General features: G+C 36.5%; 1 long non-coding RNA gene across 3 annotated transcripts in view; it reads right to left on the bottom strand.

The window, feature by feature from the left end:
- The window catches only part of LOC101981174, a 274,159-nt gene that overhangs the window by 233,567 nt on the left and 24,743 nt on the right, over positions 1-15,849 (bottom strand). For all 3 annotated transcript variants that reach the window (XR_003376706.1, XR_003376705.1, XR_001229499.2), the window contains exons 4-5: positions 3,194-3,308; positions 1,734-1,895 (exon numbers count right to left, since the gene is read on the bottom strand). This is a non-coding gene — a long non-coding RNA (uncharacterized LOC101981174). The remainder of the gene's footprint in view (positions 1-1,733; positions 1,896-3,193; positions 3,309-15,849) is intronic.

Below are 15,849 nucleotides of genomic sequence, written 5' to 3'. Positions count from 1 at the left end.
CTCTGTCTCTTTCAGGTAGCTGAGCACTGGAATGGCGTTTGTGGGCCTGGATACTTGTGTGCCCACATGGTATCTTGAGGAAAGTAGCTGAGACCATGCTAATGGCTCTGCAGTTTCTCCCTAGGTAGGTAGCAGAATCAGGTCTACTAGGCATGCACAAGCAGGAGAGCATGGCAGATTCCTGCCACCATACAGAGATGTTACCAGGCCATGTAGTGTACTATATGGCATATTTAGCTATTACTCAGAAAAAAAGGGGTTTATGTGCTGCATGTTCCTTCAGAGTTACAGTGGTGAGTACAGCTCCTAGCTGGTGGTACCAGAGCTGGTGGTAATGGTACCTCTGCCATTTGGAAATGTTGAGAGAGGAGGAGCCAGCACAACCAGCTGCTGTAGTGAAACTGTTTACAATTTTAAAAGCTCTGTATGGCAGAAAAAGATTACAGGTACACAATAGGACATATTCATACATAAAAGAAGTCTAAATGATTCACAGTGTCAGATAAATGTATGTAGGCTTGGGAGAGTGATGAAAAAAGTAAAGCGACAGTAAATGCAATATAAAAGAGTACAGAGTACTCTATTATTATTTACACTAATAGAGTAAAGTAGTAAAGATAATAAGATAAATATTAAACTTGTAGCAAAAGTAATAAGGTAAGAAAAATAAACCACCTACAGATGGAATATAAACAGAGATCTGGTTTATGTATATTGCTGTGGTTTTTTTTTGAATTTTTTTGCCTGTTAAGGGGCTAAATATGGTCTATGGCCATACCACCCTGAATGCGCCCGATCTCATCTGATATCACACATTTTTTTATACTCATCTGTTTATGATGTAAAATTTAAAGGAAATAAAGAAACTCTAAAGAAATATAAAATAACTTCAAAGCTTATTTAATGCTAGATAATATTTCAAATACATATGCAACTGGTTATAAAAATTGAACACATGTGCTGGAAAGTGGTGGCGCACGCCTTTAATCCTAGAACTCGGGAGGCAGAGGCAGGCGAATCTCTGTAAATTCGAGGCCAGCCTGGGCTACAAAAGCTAATTCCAAGACAGGCTCCAAAGCTGTCTTAAAAACCCAAATAATTGAATACATGAATAAAATGGGTTAAATTTGAAAATAAACTTGGGCATCACAAAGATCACCTGTGCTCTTTATCTAGGATAAGAGGTACACCTGCCAGAATAAATCATACACTAGCCTCATTACAGGATTGGGATGTAATGAAAAATAAGATCTGTCACAAGTCTGCTGTTCCTGTCTCTGGCTGTGTAGGCCTGACCAGCTCCAGCAATGTTGGCCAGAGAAATAGGCCAGGAAACACTCCACCTTATCTACATGGAAGAAGAATTACTCTACATTCATTCGTTCTTCACATTACAGGGGGTGAATCATCCTGCAGCTAGAAGATTTTAGAGTTTGCTCCCAAATTCTAAATATCTAAAACAACAGAAACAAATGTCAATTCCTCTGCTCTCAGTATCTCCTAAACTGTCATTTACAAATGCTGTGACCCAGGAACACTTGTACAAAAGACTAAATTCAACAAATTGAGTGTGGAAAGGATGAGAGTGAAGTTGGACTTGATCTTTATTCTAAATTTCAATATTTCCTCAAATAACCAGGAAATTCCAAAATAAAAGAAAGACAGAATTCAGTCTAATCCATGAGTAATCAACGATTCAAAATTAAATCAGGAAGTAAGTGGTTCTTTTATACCATAAACTCAGGGAAGGGGTCTCCTCCAGTGTCAACTTCTTGAGATGCAAAGAGGAAGCATGGCTTGAATTGGAATCTTACTGAACAGCACAGTCAGAAGTTGTATGAGAAATAAATGATGGAAGTAAAAGTACAAAATGTGGAAAAATAGATGTAAGTACTCTGAAATAGATAAAGATAGTTTAAGATTATTAATAATATGCATTTTATTTTAAATATAGCAATTCATTGACTTTAGAAGCCAATAATTTTCAAAGCTATTTAGATACTAAAAGTATCTCAGCCGCAGTGATGAAGATATATTACCTTATGGTCTATGGTCAAATTCATTATGCTTCCTAAGGAACTGCCACAAAATAGCCAACATTGGCACAATATTGAGTTAGAAGAGCAAAGAGAGGGAACTAGAATTTTTCACTCATATTTTAAACATTAGGACAAATTAGTTATCATGAAGTCACTTGGATATGGTATATAGTTAAATCTAGACTAGTGAAATGGAATCAGGTGCTACAAAATGAACACCTAAATACATTTGTGTTTATGTATATATATGTATAAGTGTTCTGCTATATGTGTAAAATTGTAGAGGCAAGGTCAACAATGGAGATCTTCCTCCTTCCAATTTCAGCTTATTTTCATTGACACAGATTCTGCCACACGGATCCTAGAGACTACCAGCCCTTTAAACTGGTATACCAATTGTGATATTATAATGGGATTGTGTGTGTGTGTGTGTCTAAAGTATCAGTGAATTTCAAAAACTTCTGATATTTGCAGATGACACAGTCCATTTCAAAACCATTGGGACAAGTGGATACAATATGAAAATTAAGTTCCTCACTCAACAACACTTAAAGTACATAGAAATTTCCCACATTCCAATACATATCTGGTTACTAAACTTAGTGAATCTAGCAATTCATTATAAATTAATTATTGTAGCATTAATAAAAAATGGTAATATGGAGGCAGAAATGACTTAAAAATATTACAATTAACAAAAATATGTATTTTATGGAATGAATTTTATACTCAAAAAGGCATGATGACACAAAATATGGGACTTTCTGCGACAATAATTGCCAATGAGTTAAGGTGTTGAGGAAGACCTAGAATAAGAAAAGGCAATGTGCAAATTCCATGTCTACATCTCCACCTGTCTCTTAAAACTCTTCAGTCTGCTAGCTCAGTGTTCCAGTATGATGTCTCTTAGGTATCATAAATAAAAAAGTGATACCAAGTAAGTCAGCAACTACTAAATAATAATAGTCAAAAATGAAGTAAAAAGTCAAAATCCAAAACAGGTCCTGACATATTTAAGTAAAAAAGAAAGGTAAATCAAGAGACTCAAATATTTTTAAACATCACATTGAATTAGTTAATTGGTTAGAAAGTATAAAATATTACATGCAAGAAATGTAATATTAAAGAAAAGGGAAAAATAAAACAAGACTTACAATACTACCAGCTAGGTGTGGTGAGTGAGTCTTCAGTGGAATCTTCTCAGAAGTTGGGGAGAAGCACTTCCTTAGTGCCTGAGTCGGAGATTATCATGAGCAAGCTTGTAAGACCCTACATGAGGATCATAAAATAAACAGGAAAATGTTTAGGAATAAATATCGAGCAACTGTACACTTAAATAGAAAAATCATATTCATAGGATCAGTCAGATCTACAAAAGATTTATAAAGTTCAAAATACCAGGCAAGTAGTTTCAATAGTATTATTACTGCAATATTCACAGGCAATGTAGATATACATACAGTGGGCATATAGACCTCCATTTATGCCATTCTTTTCCTGCAAAATGTTCAACGTTTTTCTAAAGTTTGTATAGAACCACAAGAAATCCAGTACTGATGAAACCGTCCTGAGAATAAGAACAATATAAGAGCATTTCACTCACACTTCCTGTTTTCAGATGCGCTGAGATATGACACAACACACAGACACATGATTATAAATACAAACGTATCTGAGATAAATTAAGGGCTCAAAAATGTTCTTTTCTGCTAATAATTTAACTCATCTTAAAAACTGCCAAAAGATATACTGGATACAAAATTTTCCCAATGTTCTGTCATAATTGGATAACATAGTAAAATGTGAGTTTTCGCTTATATAAACACATATAAGTGATTTTTGTATTTATTTATTTATTTAGGGACATATAAGTTTGTGTGTATGTGTCTGTGTGTGTAAGAACAAACAATAAAAAAGAAGCCATGAATCTAAAAGTGGACAATGAAGGCTATATGGGAAGATTTGAAAAGAATAAAAGGGAAAAGGGATGTAATTATAGTTTCAAAAATTTTTAAATATACTTAAAGAAGCAGATCATATACCAAAATGTAGGTTTAATTTTAAAAAGATACAAATATCAGATGTCTTACAATTATTCTCTAGAGCTTTAGTAAAAGCAACACTTTCTAAGGGGTTCAGCCATAGATTTTATTGAGAAATAAATGTCTTCTATGCCCTCTCTCTGTGATGAGTCTAACTTGATGTGTTCCCACAGTTACTTTTCCTAGCAAAAGATGCTGGAGAAATAAATATTTCCTAAGGGAAGAATAAGAGGAGGCCTGGTATCAATCAGCTAACATAGAATATAGTTATGAACCGTGAGGTACACTGGTGCCATCTAGAGTTTCCCATGAATTTAGACAAGAAAGTGTCAACAGCAATGCTCAAAAGACAAATCTTTTCTTTCATATGAGATAAAGCAAAGAATAAGGGAGAAAATCCACCTCATTCAGAAGATTTGAAAAAAAAAATCTTTTTAACAAGGGAAGCACACTCACAAAAGGTTTTGATTACTTAATAGTCAGACCTAAAAATATAAAAAAGTAACAGTAGACTGGCCAAACAGGATGTATTTTGTTACTAAGAAATTTGTGTGTACATTGATACAACTATGCATATGAAGCATCAAGGGACTGTTTTTAAAGGAAATGCATTTGAATGCGAGCAAGAAGGGATGTATAGGTGGGTATACATAAAGAATGCATATGGTAAAATTATGTAATAATATTATAACTTCAAACGTTAAATAATTTTCAAAAATATACAAATAAGTGTTCCTTGACATACTTTTCTGCTATTTATCTTTCTCTAGTAAGACATGAAGAAAGGTTCATTCATCCAGGTAATGGCATCAATAAAATTAAAAGAAAATTGTTTTTGGATTCTACTTTGTGACTATCTGTTCTTACCGGGGTTACAGATGGAATTCAGGCACATGAATCTAGGAAAATCTCAACCCAGCAATGGCAATTACTTGGGGCAGCTACACGGCAAGATCTTCTCTGCAATAACAGCCGGCATCTCCACTGAACAGACCCAAGTACCACAACAATCATTTCTACGTTTATTAATAGGCAATTTTAAAAAGCCCTTTCAAACAGTTAAGTTCATGAGATTCTATTTAAGTGAATGAAATGCCCTTAGTCCAGGAAACATTCTCCCCAAAGCAAATGCTTTAATTCACAGGAAATAAATTCACAACAGAGAAAATGCATTAAGTTCCACTATATAAGCAAAGACCATGGCAACAGAATGGATACAATGAAGGTCTGTCTATTCACTCATTATTAAAGTCATCTCATGTGGAGAATAAGGGAAGGAAATGGTAAGACCGCCTGATTCTGGGTATAATTTGAGGTCTGAATGAAGTGAGCATTCCAGTAAACAGGTGTGGATAAACTACTAGTACTATTTTCTAATGTTCATTCTTTTGTCACAAATATATGATTCCATCATCAACTCTGCACTTTGCCTAACAATGATATTAACATTAATAAAATATGACATAATAAATTCTTCATTGGTTTTTGTTCATATTTTTTTTGTGCGGGAGAAATTGCCAGACAGGATTTTTCTGTGTAGCCTTGGCTGTTATGTAACTCATTTTGATGACCATACTAGCCTAGAAATCACAGATCTGCAATACCTCTGCCTCTCAAGTGTTGGAATTAATGGAGTGAGACATCACTGTCCAGCCAGAATAAATTTATAACCCTTCAATTCTTGTATGTATATATATATATATACATATATACATATATACATATATACGTATATATACACCTTATCAGTAAGTATAATATCATGATTAAATGAGGAAAATCGAGTAAACCATATGTTCTCTATTACAGACCCCTCTGCATGAAAAGTTTTCCATCATCATGTCTTCTGCCTGCACACAGTGCATGCTTTGTACTGACCTCATTGTTTGATGCGACAGCATTTCTTTAGAACTTCCGAAAGACCCACACCTATAACTTTCTAATTCACAATAATTGCACTGCTCATTGTTATAATAATGGAGTCTCTAAAAGGACATGCTGGGATAGTTTTAAGCAACCCTATGAATTATTTCATAAGAAACAAGTTAAGAGTGTCTTTTTTTCCAAACAGATCATCCTTATATAAAAAATACACTACAAAAAGTGCAATAAACACTGTTTAGCATGACATGATTCATCAGAGAGCCCATGCATTGGCATTGTAGTAGAAGCTGTTGCCTCTCCATTCAAATACACGACTGCTGTTGAAAGCCTGGACTTTGCACATCATCCTCTTCCCAGCATTCCTTTTTACAGAAGAGAAGAATAACATATTACTATGGAAGCATGATTGCTCACATCAATGAAAAATGTAAACAGAGATTGCTTGTTCATTCCTGGCTTCCCATACCTGAAATAATTACACAAAACCATATTAATGTCAATGGGCCTTGGACAATTATTCTAGGGTATTCCTAGATATAGCACTTACATCTTAATATAACTCACCCATTTCTATTATTTTACATTTATACTCACTGAATCAGCAAATATAACACTGTGATTAAATTATGGAAAATTAAAGAACATAAAATAAAATACAAATTGTCACACTCAAATTCAACTTTGTGAAAGGCTTTCCTATCATTTTGTCTACCATCACCCCACACTGTCAATCTGTATACATAATATGGTTCGTTACTAAAATGCTCTTTCAGAAATCCACAGTATTCTCTAGAATTTTCTATTCTATAGTATAAGAGCCTCACCACAGGTTGTTATGATAATGGGGCTATTCAAAGGGGCTGATAGGAGATGTTTATGCAAAACATGTATGAGTATATAAGAATGGTCACAGTAAGACTTTTTTCTCACTAACATATTATCCCTAACTATAAAAATATACGAGCATTAGAAACATTACATATGTTTGTGTATGACCTGGGTCATCAGAAAGGCTGAGGCTCGGCACTTTGATGGTGGTGGCAGGTATTACCTTTCCATGTAACATATGCAGCAACTTGTAGAATTTAAGACTGTGCAAATCATCCCCTCTCCTGCGTACCCTTTCACAGAAAAAAAAGGAAAAAAAAACCTCACTAATCTTGAAGAATATTTATCCACATCAATGGTAGGCTTGATTTTCTTCACTTATATTACTTTATCAAAGATTCTATCTATGAAGGTCTAATGAGGCTGTAAAGCCTCCCAGAATTATACTTTGTTTTAATATTTTTCTGTAGGTCTTCTGCCTCAACACAAATTTGAATACTTTTTTTACTATTTTACAAGATCACTTCCTCTTTTTTATCTCTCCTCCAACATATAATATCCCTTCAGAAGCATTATTTAAAACTGGAATATGTCACTTAAATCTTCCAAGAACTTTCAGTATTTTAAAGATCCAGTGAAATAAAGGTATCAGCAAATATATTAAATGTCTATGAGAAGCTCAAAGCTCTTGCTGTGAACACAAGACTATTAGCCTAATTACTTGGGCTTCAAACATAGACTTTCTTATTCTTAGTTCTCTCAGATATACTTGATCTACTTCTAAAGTCTACTATGTTCTGATTTCCCTGGGAACTTCACTGTGGATGGACAAGTATCTTTCTTGGCTCATATGGCCCTGTAAATTAGAGAATGATACCCATTGTACATCCTCATTTTATATCACTTGAGACTCAAGGGGTAATAAATGGTCAAATTTGATATGGGATTTTCCTCTCTCTGCTGGCAGTTTGTCTTATTAAAATTGGTTAATAAAGAAATTGTTCTTGGCCAATGGCTTAACAGAGTAAAGCCAGGCAGAAAATTCAGAGAAATTCAGAGAGAGTAGCCAGAGTCAAGAGACACAATATTGCCACCAAAGGAGAAAGACACCCATTGGAACCTTACCAGTAAACCATGAGTCTTGTGGTAAAGTAAAAAATAATAGAAATAGGTAAGCTTAAGGTTTAAACTAGATAGAAATACACTTAAGCTATTAGCCAAAGAGTACATCAGTTAATATAGTTTCTGTGTGATTATTTTGGGTCCAGGTGGGCATGCAATGAACGAGCTGCCTCCTACTACAGAATGGTGCACCTTTGTGCAAGAACCTTCTCTTGCCTGGACTGCTTGACGGTATACTGTATGAACTGGACATGCAGAACCTACAGAAAAATGACTGCTAATGTTTTCTAAACAATGTGAGACAGTCCTTCAGGGCTCCTGCTTCATGAGAAAACACCCAGACATTTTCCAGGACAGAAGAAAGCAACTGATGAAATTTGCCAGTACAAGACATAAGAGATCGTCAAATTTTCTGCTTCATGGAAAAGTCTGCCAGGTACTATGTACCTGTAGGGTGAAGATGGATGCCCCAACATATCAGAATTACAGACAGTGACATGTCTCTGTCAATTCTAGTTTTGGAAGTTGCCTACAATGCACTTCCTGTTTACTGAAGTAATATTGTATCATTCTGGAGTCATTAATGGTGTTTAAGAATAGGTGGTTATAGTTTTACAAGATAAAGAGTAGCCTCCCACTACACAAACTATTTGATTTGCTTCAATAGCCATAAAACTGATCCCAATGTATAAGGATACAATAAAGGAGAGTCTTGTTGTCACAGTGTCTGAAATAGAGAAGGGGGACATATATAAAAGGATTACCTGAAAGTTTATAGCTTTCATCTTACAGAGTATAGGTAAAGACACCCTGATACTGCTATATAATTTTGCTTTTCTCAATTTCAAAATCTCACTCCTTTTAAAGCCAAAAGGAAACTGAAGATATAAGTTCTCAATTATTTTCAGGGACTGTGGTCATACAGTTTTAATATATGAACACGCCTCTACTTGTTATCTTCAGGAAGAACAAGGAAAATATCTCAGTACCCTTGTGAATTTAGACAAAAAAGTAAAAATACTCAGGGGATCCATCATGAAAGGAAAGGTTCTGAAGCAGAGACCACACTTTCCCTGTGAACAACTCAACTGTCTCCACTCAAATTTGAACTCAGAACATTATTTGCATCACTTTTTTTCAGTACTTCAACAAACTTAAAAATTACTTTCAAGTCTTCCTCCATTCCAGAGGTTAAAGAAAGTTAAATTGGAACAATATTTCCCTTCTCCCAGGTATCCTACCATGAACCGTCTACTGTAAGAGACCTTGTGTTAAAAAAGGGTTTAGCAGAATGTCTTTCAATAGTAAACTTTACTCTATGTGCCTAATGAGAATCTGCCCCCTATCTTCCAAACTAGAAAGACTATTGGCTCCTTCAGCTCCTGATTTTACTATTGAAAAATACAATAAAATATCTATACATTCAAAACCTTATACACTGCAAAGTATATTGTAAAAAAATTGTGGAGATATGATGAAATACTGAAAGAATACAATTTTTGAATGGATATAGCCATGGCTAGTTCCTCAATGCCTCAGACTCATGTGATTGTCAAAAGCTTATGCAGGTAAGACTCAGTGGGATAACAATCTATCCTCCTAGTTGCCTTCATCCTAAATGGTAAGTACAGCCTGAAATGCTAACCCACAGAAAACTATTATCAGTACTAGGCACATCTGTTTCCTTTTTCTGTCATATACCATAAACCTGATTCTCTCAGCCATATACAGGAAACACACCTCCTGGATCCAGATGTGTACAATATGTGCACTGACAATCCAGTCACAGTGAATTACCTTCACCAAAGCAAGCACAGCTTGTGGACTCCCATGCCTTCAATATATGTGTCTGAATGTCTGTCCTTTCATTTCCTGTGTCTATCCTAGTTACATAAATCCAGAATCACTGCAGAGGACATAATAAAAATGATGTATACCCTGAAGTAGGTGACATGCTCTATAAGCACAAGTGTCATTTTGTGGAGCAATCTTTGAAAGATGTTGGAGAGGAAAGCCAGCATATAGGTAATATCATTTTGCACAGCAATACCTTATGACAAAAAATACTCACCACCTACATCTCCTTATCACATTTCTGATTCAGTTCACCGTCCCAAAATTATCCCATCAGAGGGTTACCAATGCCAAAAGGGCTACAATAAAATAGCAACTAACCAAAAAAAAAATCTCACAGAGACAAGAACAAAAGCATCAATAGGAAAGACAGTTAGATGGAACAAACAATGGAATAAAATATTTTCAAATCAAACACGTGATGAGAATCTATTGTCCACGATATATAAATTACAGCTGTATCCTTAATAGAATGCCTTAACTAAACAAGAAAATTCCATAAACAGAAATTTCTCCAATGTAGCTGTAGATCCAAAACTAAAGCCATAAAATCAAAATATTTAAAACTACATGGAAGTAAAATCTGAAGAACACTGAGACAGACTACAGAAATCTAAGAGGCATGCAGATACATGGATATTCACTTAAGTTAACATATGACTTAGCAAATTTTTGTTATACGAAAGTAGCTCTAGTTTCTTATTGGCTCACTCCTACATCTTAATTTAACCCATCTCCATTAATCTGTGCATCACCACGAGATCACGTCCTACTAGCAAAGTTTCAGTGTGTCAATCTCCATCAGCAGCTCCATGACTTCTTTCTAACTCAGCCTCCTTACTCCCAGTTCAGTTTTCCCCACTAACTCTGTTCTACCTTATCAGGCAAAACCAGTTTCTTTATTAACTACTGGTATTCAAAGCATACAGAGGGGAATCCCATATTATTTTTGTTTTTGTAGCATTTATGACTGCATGAACATAAGTGTCTTTGCATCAGTGTGCTTCTTCTGCTTTTCTTTAGCACTCCCAATGAGGAGTGGAAGGAGGGAGAAGATGAGCAAGGAAGTCAGGACCACGAGGGGTGCACCCACCCACTGAGACAGTGGGGCTGATCTATTGGGAGCTCACCAAGGCCAGCTGGACTATGACTGAAAAAGCATGGGATAAAACTGGACTCTCTGAGCATGGCGACCAATGAGGGATGATGAGAAGCCAAAGACAATGGCTCGGGGTTTTGATCCTACTACATGTTCTGAATTTGTGGGAGCCTAGCCAGTTTGGATGTTCACCTTTCTAGACCATGGATGGAGGGGGGCGGACCTTGAACGTTCCACAGGGCAGGGAAACCTGACTGCTCTTTGGACTGGAGAGGGAGGGGGAGAGGAGTGGGGGTAGGGGGAGAAGGGTGGGAGGAAGGGGAGGGAAATGGGAGACTTTGGGGAGGCGGAAACTTTTTTCTTTTTCTTTTTCCTTTTCTCAATAAAAAAAAAAGAGGAAGCAAGAACACATTTCCTGCACAGAAGAAAGTAGCAGGTGACTCAGGCAGCATGTGGGAAATCTTAGAAAGAATCTGCCTGTGCTGAATGTCAATTGTCTCTGTTTCCTGGCAGGTTTCAGGAGCAATCCTCCTTCTCTGACTAGTAGGTTATAGTCAGGTCCTGGCTAGAACCAGGAACCAGCTGTGAGCTGGTCTCCAGCCAGGAGCCTGACTGACAAAATCCCTTTGTGAAGGGATGAATATTACCTCCGGTTGCCTCTGATTGGCTTAGCGTGTGATATCATCTAGAGAAAGGATTTGGGCCAATCAAGAGACTGATCTCAAGGCTAGCAATGGAATTCAAGGACCTGCTGTAACTATGGAGATTTCCTTCTGAGCTGCATTTGCATGTCTCTCTCCCCCTCCCTGTATGTTACCACAGAAACAGGGAAACTGAAACTACAAAGACAGGAAAAATGTAATTTATCAGGAAATCTGGCTGTAATTGATGAGAGGAAAACAATCAGAGGTGCCTGGAGCATGAGCCTTTACCTGGCTCCTTGGGAAAAGATCCTGGCTTCCTATAAGAAAGTCTGCATTTCTGTATAAGCCCTTCTGTGATTCTGGGCAGTCAAGTGCAGCTTGCTGCTGATTACTCGCTATCTGCCTATCTCAATTTTCATAATTGCTATTAAGGTACACACGAGCTATCACATGGAATTGGAACTATGAGAGTGACCTACAAAACGATGATTAAAGAAAGAAATGGTGAGATCTACCCCAGATCAAGCAATGTACCCTGTGAGCATGGGGTCTTGAACTTTCATAATGGTCAAGAAATAATTGAAGATGTTTTATGAAAAAATCAACTTTCAAAATATCTCAACATGTATGTGTATATATGTGTCTAGGTGTGTGTGTGTGTGTATGTCCACATGCAGTTATGAAGTGAGAAATGAACACAAGTGTGCATAACAAAAACATCTAAAACAAACTCAACTGTTTTCTCTGTTTGTTTCATTTTTTTAGAATGTCTTATTCAATATGAATATGTAAATATAATTTGTTTCTAAAGCCCATCATTCATAACACAACCTAAAATCCTTCCCTTCTCTGACACCACTATGGTGCCATAACTTAAAGAATTCTTCCTCTTCTTTGTGTGTGTATGGGTTTGTGTGTGTATCTGTGAGTGCTTGTACTTAATGTGTGTGTCTGTGTGCATATGCAAGTGTTTGTGGCTACTTCCTTATTTTTAATTTTGTGGTTATAATTTAATTACAACATATATTCCTTCCCGTCTTCAAACCCTCCCTTATACCACTTCATATTTTTCTTCAAATTCTTAGCCTCTTTTTCACTAATTGTTTTTGAATGCATATATGTATACACATATATATTATTAAATATAAAGTGATCAATAAATCTAATGCTAACTGCATGATTGTTCTCAAAGCTGACTTTTGGTAGGAAACAAATAATTGGTGTGCTCTTTTCTGCAAAACCCCACATCTTCCATTTCTACCTTTCTAAATCGGCTATAGTTGTTTGTGTTCAATTGAGACTTAGTGGACTTTTTTGTTCAGTTTACCACATTCATTACTGTCATCCCTAATCATCTCATTTTTGTATAGTCTTACTTTGGAGTGTTTATAAGTGAAGCTTCTGATATTACTGAGGCACACAATATCACAGCATACTTCCTGATCATCTGGCTCGTCACAACTTTTCTGTCCACTTCTCTGCAATATACCATGAGCAGTGGATGTGTTTTGTAGATACATTAATTATGATTGTGCAAGCTTCTGAAGGAGAAAGACAATCTCAAGTCCTAAATGACTAAGATGGCTATGAAGCACATCATAAACAGCATGACACAATATCCTTAACTGTGCAATAGTAGCACATGTATCTGGATGGTATCCAATGCCTCTTTATTTGTGCTTAGGATCCCTCATTTCTTAATAGAAACTTGAGTTTATTTAGGGCTGCCTGTGTTTTCATGTATGTGTGGAACTCTTCTGGAAGCTGTGTATTTTCTTCAATCAAATATTACTGAAGAAATAAATTCATCCTTCAGCAGCAGTTCATCAAATGCCAATGACTACTAAAATAGGAGTAAGACTTCATTCCTTCCTGTAACAGCCATCCTGAGATTGTGGCTAGCTTGACATGATACAAATCATGTACATGCAGTTTTATCTGCTTGGAGCTAATATGTACAACTTTGCTATTATATTCAAAAAATACTATTTTGACTCAAAAATCTCCTATGTTAGATTCACTTGTGAAGGTTGCAATCACTAAAATTCACCAAATAATCTAGTTTGGGTATACCAAAAACTCAGAGATCTGTCAATGCCAATGATGTCCTGGGATTGCATTCCCAAAATAATATTTCTGGATGATTACCTGTGTGTTCTAGAAATAAACTCAGATGTTAATAATTTCAAAGTATGTATTCTACTGATTGAGCCAACTTCTGACCCAAAAACATGTTACCTTAAAGGGAAGAGAAATCCTTTGAAAACAATCAGAGGACCACAAGGATATTCATTCTATGTAATCAATAATGCAAATTTCTGAGACACACTGCACTATATTTAGTAGTATGACTTTAAAAACAACCATGGTAAAGCACTTGGGACACCAAGTGTCATCTTTTCTGAGCAAGTGTCAAGATATGACAAGTTTTCAAAACCAAGAAGATATTAAATCAAATAACAATCAATGTTTAACATAGAATCATTCTATCAGCCCCAATTATTTCTTCTATATATGACTATGGGGTACTGCATCATGGAAAGGAAGCACTAACTCTTATACAGCTAACTCCTTCATTTCAACACTAATAATTTTGTTGGTGAACCTGACTCATTCTATTCTACTCTACCCATGTTAAAAGTCCAATGATAGCATGTACTCTAGTGCTACAGTATTAGTTAGGTTGATTTTCTGGACTGTCACAGTGGTTCTGTTTCATCCTCTGACCTTAACACCAAATACTACCTGCCACCCAGGATACCTGAAAGAAGGTAGAGGTTCTAACTATGCAAACAATCCAAACCCAAAGTATTTCTATTCACAGAAAAACATAAAATATTGATGAGTCTAATTTGCACTGACCAGGGATAGATTTGCTTGTCTTCACCTATATTGATTTATGTTAGATGCTTTCTGTGAAACTGGAATATACAGACCACTTTCCCCTCCCTCTACTGTACTCATCTCCTCCACCACCTCTATTCTAGCTTCCCTGAACTATCTCCTTTCAAAAGGACAAGCCTCCATGAGAGTCAACAAAGCATGGCATAACAAGTTGAGGCAGGACCAAGACTCAAGATTTGGCAAGGCAAGCAAAGTTAGGGATCCGTTTCCCTCAAACCAGCTCAAGCAGAAGGAACAGGTCCTGATCCCACAAACAGACCAGTTTGCACAAATGTCACACACATGCAGAAAGCCTAGTTCTGTCCCATGCGGCTTCTGTAGCCATCAATCCAGAATTCATGAAGTCCCGTGAGCTCAGGTACACTGTCTCTTTGGGTTCCCCTGTCTTGACCTTGAGCCCTGACTCATACAATTTTTTCAAATCTCTCTTCAACATGGCTTCTGTAGTTTGGCCTGGTGCTTGGCTGTGGATGTCTGCATCTACTTCCAACTGTTATTGAATAATGCACTCTGATGACAATTAGGATAGTCACCAATCTGATTACAAGAGACAAGTATAGGCACCCTCTCCGTTATTGCTAGAACTCTTAGCTTGGATCATTCTGATGGATTCCTAGGGAGTTTTGCTGGCATCAGGTTTCTACCTAACCACAAAATTCTCTGCATTCAAGGTATCTCTATCATTACTTTCTCCATTCATCCCACTCCAAACCCACTCAACCTGAATCCTTATATTCCCATAACTCCATCCCCATCGCCCCCAGTTTACTGAGAAGATCTCTTCTATTTCCCCCTCCTAGGGAAAATCCATGTATCTCTCTGTGGGCCCCCATTGTTATTCAGCCTGTCTGAGTCTGTGGATTCTAGCCTGGTTATCCTTCACTTTATACTGAACATCCATTTTTGAGTGAGTATATACTATGAGACAGGATGTAGCCATGAATGCATTGAATCAGGACAATGTCCTGAATATGACAAGAGTAGCACAGACACTGTGATCAACAATTAATAAGTGGGACATCCTAAAACTGAAAGGCTTCTCTGAGGGAAAAGTAAAACAAAATAGGAGAGTACACAATGGGAAAAGATTTTGACTAAGCCCATATTTACCAGAGGGCTGATCATAATATACAAAGAATTCAAGAAGCTTGACATCAAAATACCAAATTACCCAGTTATAAATGGGATACAGGTTAAAACAGAGAATTCTCCACAGAATAATTTCAAATGGCCAAAATATACTTAAAAAATTCAACCTCCTTAGGCAGAATGGAAATGCATATCAAGGCAACTCTGAGATACCATGTTACACATGTCAGAATGGCTAAGATCAAAAATACTAATGACAGCCTATGTTGAAAAGGATGTGGAGTAAGGAGAACACTTCTCCACTGCTTCTGGGAGTGCAAATTTATACAGTCACTTTGGAAACC

This window comes from Microtus ochrogaster, unplaced genomic scaffold (assembly GCF_000317375.1).
Source record: "Microtus ochrogaster isolate Prairie Vole_2 unplaced genomic scaffold, MicOch1.0 UNK94, whole genome shotgun sequence".
Lineage (NCBI taxonomy): Eukaryota > Metazoa > Chordata > Mammalia > Rodentia > Cricetidae > Microtus > Microtus ochrogaster.
This window is presented reverse-complemented; position numbering and strand designations above follow the sequence as displayed.